Source organism: Bombina bombina, chromosome 6 (genome assembly GCF_027579735.1).
Source record: "Bombina bombina isolate aBomBom1 chromosome 6, aBomBom1.pri, whole genome shotgun sequence".
NCBI classification, from domain to species: domain Eukaryota; kingdom Metazoa; phylum Chordata; class Amphibia; order Anura; family Bombinatoridae; genus Bombina; species Bombina bombina.
Window position 1 is genome coordinate 212,569,846 of NC_069504.1, and position 18,467 is coordinate 212,588,312.

Sequence of the window (18,467 nt, forward strand, 5' to 3'; positions counted from 1 at the left end):
GCTGGGCACAACTACAAAAGGATAGTTACTATTTACTATGCTATTGTTTCCTCATGTGCCTGCAGCTCTTTTCAAAGTTGTGCTATTTAAACACATTAAAGGTGCCTGATGCTGAAAATCTGCCTCTTCATACTGGTTGCCACCATCTTGGAGCAAAGGTATTCTCACACCATGTGACAGAACAGGTGTGAATTTTACACATCAGTGAGGTTGCCAGGTTTTTGAGAACTGTATTATGCACTTAAAGGGACATTGTACACTAGATTTTTCTTTGCATAACTGTTTTGTAGGTGATCCATTTATATAGCCCATAACATTGCTCTGATTTTTAGACTCCTAACCAAGCCCCAAAGTTTTAGGAGAATACCGACTTTTCATATGCAGAGGAAGGGGGACTGTCTGCTATTTTCCACTTGCAGTGGGTGTTCCAGTAACCTTTTAAACAGAGCTAAACTGTAAGCTTCTAAGTAAGTTTTTAAATGTTTTTTTTACTGGATTTATATATTCATATCTGTGCATATTATTCTTTATATTAGTGTCTATTACATGCAGTTATATAAAAATGACTGTCCCTTTAAGGTTAGCATGCAAGTTACAGAGCTGGTGCCTTGATATTATTGCTGCTGCTTTGCTCTATATTATTCCTGAGTGATTTTTATTTCATATAGTTTTTTTTTTAAGAGAGGTTAAGGAAGAAGAGGAAATAAAATAATATGATGAGTTGTAAGTATTCTGTTGTAGTTGTGCTTAGCTCTAATTCCCCATAAAGGGATAGATTACGAGTGGAGAACTATTAGTGCTTTTACTAGTGCTTTTGCTCTTTCAGAAAATAAAGCACAAGAGTGTTGACAATGTGTTGTCAAGTGCTAACAATAAAACGAAAATCCAGACAATCAGTCAAGCGGAAAGGCAAGCATGCACAGTCAGAGTCCTATAGTCAAGTACTATTCACTGAGAAGACTCACCAATTCGGAGAGGAAACCATTCAGGTAGATACACACTTTACTCGGGCATCTACTTATCAAGCCGTCAACTTACTTGCATTCGACGGCACCAATACGCTCGCCTAAGATCGCCTAACATCGCTGCTGCGGAACTGACGCCGTCTCCTGCAGACTTGCGGTCAATCGGCCGCCAGCAGGGGGGTGTCAATCAACCCAATCATACTCGATCGGGTTGATTTCCGGCGATGTCTGTCCGCCCGTCTTTGTGACAGCTGCTTCATAACTGCTGTTTCGGAGCTTGATACATATGCCCCATTGTATCTATCTTAGGATTTATTATTATTTTACAGGAAAGTTTGTATTTATTTTAACTAGGTAGAATAGTTACTAAATAGTTATTAACTATTTAATAAACTACCTAGCTAAAATAAAGACAAATATACCTGTAAAATAAAACCTAACCTAAGTTACAATTACACCTAACACTACACTACAGTTAAATTAATTCCCCACATTAAATAGAATTAAATACAATTAAATAAAATTATCTAAAGTACAAAAACAAACAAACACTAAATTACAGAAAATAATAAACAAATTACAAGATTTTAAAACTAATTACACCTAATCTAATCCCCCTAACAAAATAAAAAAAAAACCAAATTAAAAAGCCCTACCCTACAATAAATTACAAATAGCCCTTAAAAGGGCCTTTTGCGGGGCATTGCCCCAAAGTAATCAGCTCTTTTACCTGTAAAAAAAATTACAAATCCCCCCAACATTAAAACCCACCACCCACACAACCAACCCTACTCTAAAACCCACCTAATCCCCCCTTAAAAAAACCTAACACTAACCCCCTGAAGATCACCTTAGTGGAAGAAGTCTTCACCCCACCAGGCCGAAGTCCTCAACGAATCCGGTAGAAGTGGTCCTCCAGATGGGCAGAAGTGGTCCTCCAGACGGTCAGAAGTCTTCATCCAGATGGCATCTTCTATCTTCATCCATCCGGCGCAGAGCGGGTCCATCTTCAAGACAACCGACATGGAGCATCCTCTTCTTTCGACGTCTTCTTCCAGAATGAAGGTTCCTTTAAGTGTTGTCATCCAAGATGGCATCCCTTCAATTCCAATTGGCTGTTAAAATTCTATCAGCCAATCGGAATTAAGGTAGGAAATATCCTATTGGCTGATGCAATCAGCCAATAGGATTGAGCTTGCATTCTATTGGCTGTTTCAATCAGCCAATAGAATGCAAGCTCAATCCTATTGGCTGATTGGATTAGCCAATAGGATTGATCTTCAATCCTATTGGCTGATTGCATCAGCCAATAGGATTTTCCTACCTTAATTCCGATTGGCTGATAGATTCCGATTGGCTGATAGAACTCTATCAGCCAATCGGAATTGAAGGGACGCCATCTTATAACCGTCATTGTTCAAGAAGACGTCGGATGAAGAGGATGCTCCGCGTCAGATGTCTAGAAGATGGAGCCGCTCCGCGCAGAATGGATGAAGATAGAAGATGCCGTCTGGATGAAGACTTCTGCCCGTCTGGAGGACCACTTCTGCCCGTCTGGAGGACCACTTCTGCCAGCTTTGTTGAGGACTTTGGCCCGGTTGGGTGAAGATTTCTCCCGGTAAGGTGATCTTCAAGTGGTTAGTGTTAGTTTTTTTAAGGTGGTATTGGGTGGGTTTTAGAGTAGGGTTGGTTGTGTGGGTGGTGGGTTTTAATGTTGAGGGGGGGGATTTGTACTTTTTTTTACAGGTAAAAGAGCTGATTACTTTGGGGCAATGCCCTTTAAAGGGCTATTTGTAATTTAGTGTAGGATAGGGCTTTTTTTTATTTTGGGGGGCTTTTTTATTTTGTTAGGGGGATTAGATTAGGTGTATTTAGTTTAAAAATCTTGTAATTTGTTTATTATTTTCTGTAATTTAGTGTTTGTTCTTTTTTTAGTACTTTAGATAATTTTATTTAATTTTATTTAGTTTAGGGAATTAATTTAATTATAGTGTAGTGTTAGGTGTAATTGTAACTTAGGTTAGGCTTTATTTTACAGGTACTTTTGGATTTATTTTAGCTAGGTAGTTTATTAAATAGTTAATAACAATTTAATAACTATTCTACCTAGTTAAAATAAATACAAATTTGCCTGTAAAATAAAAATAAACCCTAAGCTAGAGACAATGTAACTATTAGTTATATTGTAGCTAGCTTAGGGTTTATTTTATAGGTAAGTATTTAGTTTTAAAAAGGAATAATTTAGTTAATGATAGGAATATTTATTTAGATTTATTTAAATTATATTGAAGTTAGGGGGGGGGTAGGGTTAGACTTAGGTTTGGGATTAATAAATTTAATATAGTGGCGGCGATGTTGGGGGCGGCAGAATAGGGGTTAATAAATGTAGGTAGGTGACGGCGATGTAGGGGGGCAGATTAGGGGTTAATAACTTTATGTAGGTGGCGGCGGTGTCGGGCGGCAGATTAGGGGTTAATAAGTATAATGTAGATGGCGGCGGTGTGGGGGGGCAGATTAGGGGTTAATAAGTATAATGTAGGTGGCGGCGGTGTAGGGGGGGCAGATTAGGGGTGTTTAGACTTGGGGTACATGTTAGGGTGTTAGGTGTAAACGTTACCATAGGAATCAACGAGATATCGGGCAGCAGCGAACATAAGCTTTCGCTGCTTTCCGACTCCCATTGATTCCTATGGCATCCGCCACCTCAAGGGCAGCGGATTGAAAACCAGGTACGCTGGGCCGGAATAGTGGCGAGCGTACCTAGTCAAAATTTGATAAGTAGCAAAAGTAGTCAGATTGTGCCGAATTTGCATTTGGAACATCTGTAATGACGTAAGCATCGATCTGTGTCGGACTGAGTCCGGTGGATCGTATGTTATGTCACAAAATTCTACTTTTGCCGGTCTGTAGGGTTTGATAACTAAGGGGAATCAGGCTCGCCACAAATACGCTGCGAAATTCCAGCGTATTTGCGGTTGACTGCTTGATAAGTAGATGCCTCTGTGTTCATTTCACACTATAAGCATGTCTGGCATGGTGCGATCAAATATCCAGAGCTGACCTTTCCTGGCCTATTTTCTCCCACAGCGTTACTTCATTCTCCACTCTACTTCCCGTGGATTAGTGCCCCTGATGAAAGCTTACGACAACGTGACTAACATCTTGCTCGCCAATCCGTTTCTGGGAAAGTGATGTCTCAGGATGCTCTATTGGCTAAGTAATCACCGAACTCCATGATCAAAATGCAGAAAAACGAAATGCTCCAGGCATCCGAGCATAAGTAGGTATAAACAAAGCTTTATAGTTGCTTCATTAAAAACATACGTCTAGAGTACGAGTTTTGCGGTACGGCTTTTAACGCTGAAAAATTGTCCATTACGCTGAAATGGCAAGGAACGCATATTACAGGTCTCGGCGGTATAACTATACTGCAAGCATTTTAGCCTGTAACGCAACTGCCATTCTGCACTCCAAAAAATGACGTTTGTGTGCAGGATTTTCCATAGCGCCATATTACAGGTTGTACGGTCCAGCTAAAATGCTTGCGTTACAGTCTATACCTACACCTAAAGAAACCTATTAACCCCTAAACCGTCGCCCCCCCCACATCACCAACGCTATAATAAAGTATTAACCCCTTAACCTCCAGCCCCCCACCTCGTAACTACTAAACTAGACCTATTAACCCTAAACCGCTGCCCCCCCACATCGCAAAACACTAAATTAAACTATTAACCCCTAAACCTAACACCCCCGTAACTTTAAATTAAATATTGCAATGTAACTATCTTTAAAAAAAATAAAAACTTTCCTATGAAATAAAAAAAAACCTAAGTTTAAACTATAAATTAACCTAACATAACTATTCTAATAAAATAAAAAAATACTACCAATTAAAAACCTAAATTACAAATTTTAAAAAACCTAACACTACGAAAAAATTAAAAGAATCTAAAATTACAAAAAATAATAAACACTAAATTACTAAAACTAAAAAAACTCTAACCTTACAAAAAATAATAAAAGAAATGATCAAAAATAAAAACAATTAAAGCTAATCTAATACCCCTATAAAAAATATAAAAGCCCCCCAAAATAAAAACACCCACTAACCTACAATAAACTACCAATAACCCTTAAAAGGGCATTTTGTAGAGCATTGCCCTGAGTTAAACAGCTCTTTTACCTTAAAAATTACTAAGTCCCCCTAAAAGTAACCCCCCCACCCAACCAACCCCCCAAAATAAGAAACCTAACTCTAAAAAAATCCTAAGCTACTTATTGCCGCTAAAGGGGCATTTGTATGGGCATTGCCCTTAAAATGGCATTCAGCTCTTTTACTGCCCTTAAAAGGGCATTCAGCTCTTTACCAATTGCCCAAAGCCCTAATCTAAAAAAAAAAACCCCCAAAAAATAAAACCCCCCCACCTTACTAACCCCATAAAATCTGCTCATGGTTCCTGAAGTCCGGACATCCATCTTCATCCTGATTTGAGCAGCCAATAGGATTTCAGTAGCTCTCATCCTATTGTCTGTTTTGAATTTGAAGAATCAAATCAGCCAATAGGAATGTTAGGTATGCCATTTTAAAAACGGCTACCTTGCATTCAACTTCAGTGTACGGCGGTGACCGTATGAAGAGTACGCTCCTTGCAGGATGTCTTCTAGATTCTGGATGAAGATAGAAGACGTGCCTGAGATGGATGAAGGTGTCGCCGCCTGGATGAAGATGGATATCCGGACTTCAGGAACGTGAGTAGATTTTATGGGTTAGTCTTAGTTTTTTTAATTTTTTGGGGTGTTTTTTTTTTAGATTAGGGCTTTGGGCATTGTAAAAGAGCTGAATGCCCTTTTAAGGGCAGTAAAAGCACTGAATGCCCTTTTAAGGGCAATACCCATAAAAATGCCCCTGTAGGGGCAATGGGTATCTTAGGATTTTTTAGAGTTACAAAAGGCCCTTTTAAGGGCTATTGGTAGTTTATTGTAGGTTAGGGGGCTTTTTTATTTTTATAGGGCTATTAGATTAGGTGTAATTGTTTTTATTTTTGATAATTTAATTAATTATTTTATTGTAATATTAGAGTTTTCTATTTTTCGTAATTTAGTGTTTATTATTTTTTGTAATTTTTTATTTTTTTATTTTTTTTGTGGGTTAGGTTTTTTCAAATTTGTAATTTAGATTTTTTAATTGGTAGTTATTTTATTTTATTAGAATAGTTATGTTAGGTTAATATATAGTTTAAACTTAGATTTTTTAATTTCACAGGTAAGTTTGTATTTATTTTAAGATAGTTATATTGTAATTTTAATTTAAAGTTAGGGGGTGTTAGATTTAGGGCTTAATAGTTTAATTTAGTGTTTTGCGATGTGGGGGGCGGCGGCAGTTTAGGGGTTAATAGGTTTAGTTTAGTAGTTACGATGTGGGGGGCTGGAGGTTTTGGGGTTAATACTTTATTATAGTGTTGGCGATGTGGGGGGCCGGCAGTTTAGGGGTTAATAACTTTTATTAGTGTCGGCGATGTCGGGGAGCAGCAGAATAGGGGTTAATAATTTTTATTAGTGCTGGCGAGCGGTGGATTAGGGGTTAATAACTTTTATTAGTGTTGTCGATGTCGGGGAGCGGTGGACTAGGGGTGTTTAGACTTGGGGTTTATATTAGGGTGTTAGGTTTAAACGTCATTTTCATTTCCCCATAGACATCAATTGGGTTGGGTTACGGCGATCTCCATTCCGCGATCGCAGGTGTTAGGTTTTTCTAACACTCTCTCCCCATTGATGTCTATGGGGGAAAGCGTGCACAAGCACGTAAACTCAGCCCTAGGCTTTTGTGGGGTATGGAGCACTATAATGCACAGCACAAGGAGGCTTTTCAGTAACTCGTAATGGCAGCGCTATGGAGAGTGCAATAAGCAAATTTTTTGGCGTTAGTTTCGCACCCTGTTTAGCGCAAAACTCGTAATCTAGGTGATAGAAAACAGAAGCATCCAGTAAGAAACACCGTTGTACGTGTTTCGGCCATGTCGGCAGAAATTAAAGACTATGATAACGTCCGACATGGCCAAAATGCGTAAGACGGTGTTTCTTACCAGATGCTTCTGTTTTCTATGTTTTTTAATGAAGCAACAATAAAGCTTTGTTTTTACCTACTTATGCTTGGATGCAAGGAACGTTTTGTTTTTCTCTTGCGCCAATTGTGCTAGAAATAAACCTTTTGCACGCATCAGAATGTGCTCGTATTTCAAGTTGAAAGTAAAAAGTTATTGCTCACACGCTAACTCGATGCACACAAAAAGCTGAACCTAGAATTTTGCCCGCGATAACCTATTCCCGCATAGAAGTCAATGGAGAAAAAAAGTTGAAAAAAAAACCCACTCTCGCACTAACCTGAGCACATATTCTGAGGTTTGCTAACCCAACATGAAAATATTAATATTTCATACTCCAAAATAAAAACAGCATGCCATTACATGTTTTGTTGTACTTGACATCAAAGGGTTCCAATGCACTATATATATATATATATATATATATATATATATATATATATATATATATATGTGTATGTACATATGCACTTATGTGTTTATATGTGTATATATGTCTGCAAAAACATATATATAAAATAACAAGAGTATTGCTTTGAGCAATGATACTTTTTTATTGGACTAACTGTGTACAGTTAATCCAATAAAAAAAGTAACATTGCTTAATGCAATACTCTTTTTATTTTGATATCTAAATCTCTGGACTAACACGGCTCTTCCAATCAACGTATATATATATATATATATATATATATATATATATATATATATATATATATATATATATATAAAAATAAATATATATCTATATATACACACATAGACATATTTTGACATGTATATGTATGTATCTCTATATTAAAGCCCTTTGAGATCTCTTTCTTTGAGTCTTTATAATTTTTTTGTGCAATAGTTTTTTAATATAGTAGTTTTTATTAGTGTTGTTATGAATGTAACTCTACTTTGTAATGTATTTTTTTGTTTTGTAACAGTTAACCAGATCTCTAAGGTTGCGGTAATCATTCAAGTGCAAATTGCGATTGCACTTACGCATTCGCTTTTACTTTCAACTTGTAATACGAGCGCAATTTAACTTGCAAACGAACGCGAAAACCTGATATCGCTGATTGCGCTTACGCATTTGCTTTCAACTTGTAATGTGAGCGCAATGTAACTTGCAAACGAACGCGAAAACCTGATATCTCTTGTGCACAAATGAGAGTGCTCCACTCGTAATCTGAACCAAAATAATTTTTTATGTTTAGTAAAATGAACGCTTTAGTAATATACTTTTACTATTTTTTTCCCACTTTTCTTGAAACTTAAATGTGAAAAATCTGTTTTGTCTGCTTCTCCAGTGAGTTAGTAGTGCACTCTGCGGGATACAGAATACTGACTGATTCTACGCAGTGATTGGCTAATTTATATATGAACTTAAAGGGACAGTACAGATAAAATTAAACATTCATGAGAATAGAATTGAAACAGCTTTACACTATACTTCTAACCTAGGTAGGCGGATAGGCAGAGTTAACCTAGTTAGGCGGATAGGAGCTTAGGAACGTTCACGTCTTTAGCATTTTATGGCAGCAGTATTTGCAATTATGTATAACATTACTATAAAAATTGTTGCAAACACTGCTGCCAGATAGCTAAAGACACATGCATGCTCTTCGACTTACCTTATTCCAAAACAAAGGATACAAAGAGGACTAAGCGACATTGATAATACAAGTAAATGTAACTACTATTCAGCTCCTGCAACAGGTGATTAAAAGCGAGGCTGATGTAAAGTACATAAAAGTCTAAGGGTCAGATTCTATAAAGCTCTCTGGGCTGGTGAAATTATTTAAGAATACTCACTAGTACTTCTGTCTCCCTGATGGAATTATCTAAAGCACTTTATACCCTAAAATCAGGGTGTCTCGCTAAAAACCATATACTGCATTTTTGCATGGCAAGGATACATACATTACAAAAGTGCACAAAGAAAATAGTCATTTAAAAATCACACAAAACAAATAATTCAACCATTCAAACAAACATACGCAGGAACAAATTGCAAAGCGCAATTGTTTTTTTTTTTCGTAAAATGGGCTGACCATGGGCGTTCTATGGGCATATATGAAATTTTCTCTCAAATCCCAGCTTAATTCTGTAAACATTTTCTCCCTTCAGATCTCACAGTTTTTTCTTGCAAATTAAAAAGTGGCGAGCTGTAATCAAAATACTCAAAACTCTAATTACTCTGAAAGGAAAACATATGGGGTAGATTTACCAATGTGCGGGTGGACATGATATGCTGTAGCGGATCATGTCCTCCGCTCATCGATAAATGCCGACAGCATACACTGTCGGCATTTCTCATTGCACAAGGATTTCTAATGAAATGCTTGTGCAATGCCGCCCCCTGAACATTCGCGGCCAATAGGCCGCTAGCAGGGGGTGTCAATCAACCCGATAGTATCAGATCGGGCTGATTGCTGTCCTCCACCTCAGAGGTGGTGGACGAGTTAAGGAGCAGAGGTCTTAAGACTGCTGCTTTTTAACTTATATTTCCAGTGAGTCGAAAAGTACGGGAGTAGATAGTAGCATCTGCTGCTTGGTAAATCTACACCATTATGTAGAAAAACATTGATTTTAAGCTCTTTATGCCAGGGGGCAAGTGTCTAACATCGGAACGAAGAAAAACAAAATTGCGTTCATGTGATTTCAAGGCTGCGATCGGATCATGGGAGAATGCCTACAATGCTAGGCACACCCCCAGTCAGATATTCCATTCCCTAAAAGGAGGAGGGTGCAGGACGCCATGTAAGTTTGTATGTTTCATGCTGTCACCATTAGGAAGGCATGAAATGTCCTAATGGTGTGAAGCAGTTATGGTATTGTGCGCTGAAAACAGAGTAATTATATTTATATAAGGCATAATATTAAAGTTTAAACATACTGTATGCCAGGCTCTCCCTGTGTACTTTGTTCTCCATTGCAAAATGTTACATAGCAGAGAGATCTCATTATTTCTATGGGAGACAGCTCACCAAACATGAGGACTTCCCCTGCAAGTGTTGGACTGGAAAACCAGTAATTGTTTTTAGAATCAGGCCCCTTGTACCTTGCAAGTGTATACTAGAGGTTTATAGCCCTAGAATACTATTGTATTCTATGTCCTATTGCTGATATTCATGTATGAAAAAAATAATTTACTTGAATGATGCCAGTCCATTAAGGTCTCCGTGTATGAAGCAGCGAGAGCTTCTCCGAAGCCCTTGCGGGGCAGGTTTGCATATGCGAGCCTGCTTCCTGCAATGTAAGAAGCAGCGGTCATTAGACCACTGCTTCTTACACCCTACACCACCTCTGAGGTGGCGACGTAAAATCACTAAGAGCTTGCTCTCTCTCAGTGACTGACAGCCCCTTCAGTTGCGCGAATGAAGGGGAGGGCATTACACACTGCATTGATTGTGTAATGATACATAGGGTCAGCGGATAAACAGATCCGCTGCCCGTATGTAACGAAGGCAAGCGGACAGCTTCGCAAGTTGAGAAGCTGTCCGCCCGCCTGTTAGTACATAGAGCCCTTTGTATGTCTTGTGAGAAAAAAAGAAATATACAGCAAATTAAAAGTATGAATATACAGCAAATTAAAAGTATTAATGATTAAACAGTATAACATTTCTTTAAAATGTTGAGTCTGCACCAAAGTTTAAACATATCTTCTTTACTATATCTTGTGTACTTTGTACAAAAGCTTTCAGAGAATTGGATAAAGATGCTACAGTGAAATCTATACTTGCTTTTAGTGGTTATTACTGTTAATTATCTTTTTTCAAAATGTTCAGACTGTCCGTATAAGGATGTCTTCTTGAATTTATTGAAGTGTGGTTATGACATTTTGCCACAAATGTTTGTAAAAAAAAAAACACATAAAAAAAACCTATTATTTTAAACTATTTAATTGGATTATCTCTAGAATGAAAAAGTCTAAAATTTAAATTTACAATAACTCAAAACATATGATCATTAAATGGATGGAACTGTTGGATTTCTTAGTATCATTATTACTATGCAAAATACAAAGGGCTCTCTTTATCAAGCCCTTCTCCTCCCTTTGACTGCAGGTTCGCACAAGAGAACCTAAGTCAGGATTTATCAAGCAGCGGTCATCAGACTGCTGCTTCCCTACCCTGTTCTCCACCTCTCGTCCGACCAGGGAGATTGACAGGAATTGATAAATTGAGCTCAAAGAGATAGTTCCTAGATAATAGTACTGTCTCAAGGGAGCAAATGTAAGCTACAAATATTCTCACCTACAATGTCAAAGGGACAATGTACTCATTTTTTTCCATTCATGTGTTTACATTTTGCTTGAAACTCATTCTACTTTATCAGTTTTTGGCTAAGGATCACTGAATGAGCATTTAACACTTTTTTATATTGTAATATGAAAAGTTTTATGTGTAGTAAAAACAATTGGAATGTAATTGCCTTATTTATTTGCCCCATTTTTCTGTTATTTAGTTGTGGGTTTTCCAATTTCCCTGAGTTTCTAGGTAAATTACCTGTTGGAGTTTATTTAAATGCTTGTTAACAGATACTTTACCTTTTGTTATTTGAAATATATGATTTTGACAGTTGAAAATACCACCTACCCTGAAAATATGAAAAATAAACATATTCTCTGTAGAAAAGAGATGTACACAGGATGCAATAAAACTAATTAATCTTCCAGATTTTTGTATTTGAAATTGCTGATTGTGCTAATTAAACCCCCCAGCCAGAATTAGCATTTCAATGTCTAAACATTATTGTTTTACTTGCAGCCTCAAACCAATTTTATGGGCATGTCCTTGAAAAAAATGGGTGATGGTTTTAATGAGCAAAAACAGCTATTTCAATTAAAAATATAAAATTATGACCAATACATACATTTAATACTCTGAAATAGTTATAACAAGTCATTTGGCACACATTAAGGGGCTCTAAACCATGTTAATTTCCTTAGTATTGCACACAGTCATACGCCTAGATTACGAGTCTTGCGTTAGCCTTAAAAAGCAGCGTTGAGGGGTCCCAACGCTGCTTTTTAACGCCCGCTGGTATTACGAGTCAGGCAGGTACAGGTGTACCGAACACTTTTTTCCGCGATTTTTTGCATACCGCAAATCCCCTTACGTCAATTGCGTATCCTATCTTTTTAATGGGATTTTCCTAACACCGGTATTACGATTGCTGGAAAAAGTGAGCGGTAGACTCTCTTCTGTCCAGACTCCTACCGCATTTAAAAGTCAGTAGTTTTACTGAATTAAGGTTCCTTTAAGTGACATCATCCAAGATGGCGTCCCTTCAATTCCGATTGCATCAGCCAATAGGATTTTTCCTACCTTAATTCCGATTGGCTGATAGGATTCTATTAGCCAATTGGAATTGAAGGGACGCCATCTTGGATGACGCCACTTAAAGGAACCTTCATTCTTCAGTCGCCGTTGGATGGAAGAGGATGCTCCGCGTCGGATGTCTTCAAGATGGACCCGCTCCGCATGGAAGAAGATAGAAGATGCCGCCTGGATGAAGATTTCTGCCGGTCTGGATGTCCTCTTCTGGCCGGATTGGATGAAGACTTCTGCCCCTCTGGAGGTCCACTTGTGCCCGGCTGGGTGAAGACGGCTCAAGGTACGGTGATCTTCAATGGGGTAGTGTTAGGTTTTATTAAGGGGGGATTGGGTGGGTTTTAGAGTAGGGTTGTGTGTGTGGGTGGTGGGTTTTAATGTTGGGGGGGTATTGTATTTTTTTTTACAGGTAAAAGAGCTGATTACTTTGGGGCAATGCCCTGCAAAAAGCCCTTTTAAGGGCTATTTGTAATTTAGTATAGGGTAGGGAATTTTTTTATTTTGGGGGGCTTTTTTATTTTATTAGGGGGATTAGATTAGGTGTAATTAGTTTAAACATTTGTAATTTCTTTTTTATTTTCTGTAATTTAGTGGGTTTTTTTCTCCGTAATTTAGTTTATTTAATTTAATTGTAATTAATTTTAGTTAGTTTAGGTAATTAATTTAATTATAGTGTAGTGTTAGGTGTAATTGTAACTTAGGTTAGGGTTTATTTTACAGGTAAATTTGTACTTATTTTAACTAGGTAGTTATTAAATAGTTAATAACTATTTAATAACTATTCTACCTAGTTAAAATAAATACAAAGTTGCCTGTAAAATAAAAATAAACCCTAAGATGGCTACAATGTAACTATTAGTTATATTGTAGCTAGCTTAGGGTTTATTTTATAGGTAAGTATTTAGTTTTAAATTGGAATAATTTTAGTTAATTATAGTAAATTTATTTAGATGTATTTAAATTATATTTAAGTTAGGGGGGTGTTAGGGTTAGGGTTAGACTTAGGTTTAGGGGTTAATAAATTTATTATAGTGGCGGCGATGTTGGGGGGGCAGATTAGGGGTTAATAAATCAAATGTAGGGTTTGGCGATGTTTGGGGCATCAGATTAGGGGTTCATAAGTATAATGTAGGTGGCAGCGGTGTCCGGAGCAGCAGATTAGGGGTTAATAATATAATGTAGGTGGCGACATTGTCGGGGGCGGCAGATTAGGGGTTAATAAGTGTAATATTAGGGGTGTTAAGACTCTGGGTTTATGTTAGGGTGTTAGAGGTAGACATAAAAAGTATTTTCCCATAGGAAACAATGGGGCTGCGTTAGGAGCTGAACGCTGCTTTTTTGCAGGTGTTAGGTTTTTTTTCAGCCAGCTCAGCCCCATTGTTTCCTAAGGGGAAATCGTGCACGAGCACGTTCAGCCAACTCACCGCTGACTTAAGCAACGCTGGTATTGAGGTGAGATGTGGAGCTAAATTTTGCTCAACGCTCACTTTTCTGAGGCTAACGCCAGCTTGCAGAAAACTCGTAATACCAGCGTTGTCTTAAGTGAGCGGTGAGAAAAAAAGGCTTGTTAGCACCGCACACCATTACCGGCAAAAACTCGTAATCTAGCCGATTGTTTGCACACAATATCTGTCCCTAATTGGCCTCAAGAGAGACATACTGAGGTTTCAGTATTGGAGGATAGTGTCACCCACTACTTTATAGAACTAACAACATTTAAAAAAAAAATGCATCTATATACCATTCTTAGGCTAATCTTTGCTATGAATTCCTCATTATGCGCTAGATTACAAGTGGCAAGCTATTTAGCGCTTTTGCTTCAGTGATAACACCGCCAGAAGTCAAGTTTTTGCGAGCATATTACATGTTAAAAGTAAAACTTTTGGGGGGGGGGGGGGCGGAGCTGGGTGCAACCAAGATGGCAGCATAATTCCGAGCTCCGTCGATGGCACAGCAATAAAACTACAAATTAATGGGACCAAACAGAGCTAACTCACACAGGCGACGACAATCAGCCCATTAGGATGCCTGCAGGCATTCCGGAGACCCGTGAATAAAACAGGAACCATTCTCAGCTATAACCACAGATGCTGCAGTTTTTCAGTGAGGCCATGCTTAAAATCAGCTGCCAGATCAGTCAGAGGTATGTGACACATAGGGGACTGAAAGTCGGACTCCGACTATTAAGATCCTGCTGATTACTATAAATTGCGGTGAGCAACACTGGAAGGACCTTCAATCTTCCCCATCAGCAATCTACACAACACTAGTCTGTGCGGCCAATCCATGGCCTACAAGTAAATACTACAGTGGGTTGCAGGGGACAGGGAGGCACACTCTTGGTGCTAATTATACATACAAAGGACATTCATTGTCTCCCAACAGGCAGGCATAGCTACCAGAACAGGACAATAATCACATAGTTATTACACATGTGTGCTGTGGGGAGTTAATAAAATACAGCCTGTGCAACTTTGAGTCCGCACACAGGCCTGGCCTGGGGGTCTTTGCTGCTACTTGGAGCAATTGATATCGCGATCAATATCCTAAAATTGGGCTAATTAGGCAAAATACATAACAGAGGGCCCGTGGTTTAAAGTCCCTTCTGATAAATGTCCCACATCAATAATGGCGTCAAAACAGAAACTTTAACAAGACAAAACTAATAAGTCTCATACAAGCAAGAATCACTCAGTTCCATCTTACTTTAATGCTGCAGAGCAGACGCATCGTGATGATAATGCACCACCAGTGATTGTCTCCACGCAGACAGATATATCTTCGGAGGTGGATCAAGACACACAAGATTTAATACAAGTTCCAACAGATGTGTTTTCTTCCCTCCCATCTAAGCAGGATATTACAGATATTGTCCGTGCATGTGTGAGGGAGGAATTAGCAGATTTAGGGTAGAGGCACTGGAAGATGGTAATGACTCAATGAGAGAGGAATTTAACCAACTACAACTAAGATATGACACCTAACAACACTTCATGGAAATGCTATATGATAAGGTGGATGACCTGGAAAACAGGAGACGCAGGAAAAATGTATGCATTCGTGGAGTCCCAGAATATGTCCATCCTAAGGACCTTCCAACCTACCTGCCAGCTCTATTTACACACTTGAAAGGAACCAACTCCTCAGACATCATCCCTTGGGACAGGGCCCATAGGGCGTTGCACCCAAAACCACCAGATTCCGCTCCTCCAAGGGACATCATCATTAAATTTAAAAATTTCCGGGAAAAGGAAGAGATATTAGGCCTCTCAAGAAAGAACCAGCCTATAATATTTCGGGGTACAGTTTTGCAGTTTTATGCAGACCTCTCTCAGAGAACCCTTCAACAAAGAAGAGAATTTAGTCCTCTGACACAACTTCTTCGCCTAAAGAGGATTCCCTACAGATGGGGTTTTCCAACTCAACTCTGTGTCATTCATGACGATAGGAGACACATTTGTAAGATGTTTCAGAGATTGGAGCCTTTTGTAGAACTCTAAACATAGAGGCACCCCAGATGGTCCAGCAGGAGAAAGAACTAATGTCCTCACAAGACACAGGATCCCCTAGTGCCTCTCGTAAATGGATGCCAGTGGGTAGCCAACAGAAAAGCACTCTTTCACCACAACAAACCCAAGATCCCAAGACCCAGAGGATAATGCAACCCAGATCTCCGAGGTCAAGAAATGGACACTAGTAATCAGGAACACTCCTAGTTTTTTCCATTCAATCCTAGGCTACAGCGTTGAACTGGTTTGTTGAAATGTTTTGACATACTCAACTTGAGTTGAATTTATATTCTGTTCATTGTTTAAAAGGTTGTGTAACTTGTTTTGTCCTATTCCTCATAATGTCAGGAAAATTTGAAAGTTGGTCCCCAATATCAATAACACTAAACAGTGTTTAAATATGCTGCCATCACTTATCCCCCAATTTCTCTCAGAATAGGGACGAGGTGGGTGGATACGGCCTTTAGGGCTGTGTCCGCTTGCAGCGTCACTACAGACTATGATGGTCTGGTTCTGAAATGTTTGATTGTTTTTCTTTATATATCAATGTTTATTGTTATGTTTTGGTACATTCATGATCTAATATTTGCTTAACACAAACAGACATTACAGAGGATTTTTAGCCTTTTACACACATTATAGATTCCAAAGCCTGTGAACTAGCTTTAATTTCCCAAAATGTCAAGGGGTTTAACTCACCAAGTAAGCAACATAAAGCACTATCCGACCTAGCTAAACGGGGAGCGGATATTCTTTTTTTTGCAGGAGACTCATTTTAAAAAACATAGAGAACCTGCATATTTTGGGACTCAATATACTCAACACTACCACAGCACAGCAGGGGTCAAGAAAAGGGGCGTTAGTATACTTATACGGAAAACAATCCCATTTACACTTCAAACACTTGACAGGGATACAGACGGTATATATGTAGGGATATCAGGACTATTATTTGGCAAGCAGATAACATTTTTGAATGCTTACGCCCCAAATTCACAACATACACTATTTTTCAAATCGTTATTCCGTAAATATTTAGATTTTTCACAGAGCACGGTCTTTCTGGGGGTGATTTCAATTTTCCACTAGACCCAAAGTTAGATGTATCGAACCCAAAATCTATGATCTCCAAAAAAATGCTAATTTTCTCTGGAAAGCCCTTAAAGACAATAACCTATATGATGTGTGGAGATTTATACACCCCGATAAAAGGGACTACACTTTCTTCTCCCATCCCAACTTATCCTACAGCAGGATTGACTATATCCTTACAAACCAGGAAGACCTCCCCCTGATCACCATTTCTTCTATATTGCTGAGCTCATGGTCCGATCACTCAGCTGTGGAGGTGAAATTTAGATGGTCAGACACTAGACGAGGCCCCGATAATTGGAGGCTAGATGATTCTCTTTTAAGTAATCCCATAAATTTTGAGAAATTGACTAAATCACTGATCAAATACTTTGAGATGAACATAAACTCAGTCACGGACCCCTACGTGCTTTGGGAAGCTCATAAGTGTACCATAAGGGGAGAACTCATCAAGCTTAAATCACACATTCAAAAAATAGCTAAACAACTTTATAACACCCTAACCTCTAAATTGGCACAAGCTGAATATAACCATAAACAAGACCCCCTCCAATATTCAAATCCTGGCCGACATAAAAGCTCTTCGTAATTAACTTAACAACTTTTTGTCAGTTGAGCAATAAAAATCCCACATGCGCACTAAACAACTTTATTTTTACGAAGGGAACAAAGCGGGCAAACTTCTGGCTCGAGCCCTTAAATGGAAAAAATTTAAATAATACATACATGACCTTAGGCTACCTGACAACACAAAGGGTTAAGACAACCCCCGAGATCTTATAGCAATTCCACGGGTAATATTCCACACTATATAACATTAACTCACAGAAACGCACAGACATAGAAGACCGAGACGTCCTAGACTATTTGCACTCCTGTCAGCTCCCTCAACTTACCGAGGATCAAATTAAAGATCTGAGCTCCCCAATCACTCCCTCAGAAATTACTTTAGCTATAAAACAATTAAATGTGGGGAAATGTCCAGGCCCCAATGGTTTTTCGGTTAGATATTATCAAGCGTTTCAGCCAATTGTACTCCCACATCTGTTGCACTTATTTAATATTACATCACACACGGTTACTTTTCCAGCATCAATGTTAGAAACCCACATAACGGTTATACCCAAGCCGGGAAAAACCCCAGATTGTACATCTAATTTTAGACCTATATCACTTTTGAATGTGGATGTCAAGATCTACGCAAAAATCTTGGCATACCGATTGAATAAAATTCTCCCATCTTTAATCAATATAAATCAGGCAGGATTTACTCCGGACCGTGAATCTCGGGACAAAACTACTAAAATAATTTCCTTTTAGAATATGCGTCCTCACACAAAATCCCCTCTATATTTGCGTCGATGGACGCGGAAAAAGCTTTCGATAGGCTAAATTGGTCATTTCTCAGGCAGACACTTATAAAATTCGGGTTCCAAAATATCTTTATTGACAAAATATTTGCCCTCTACA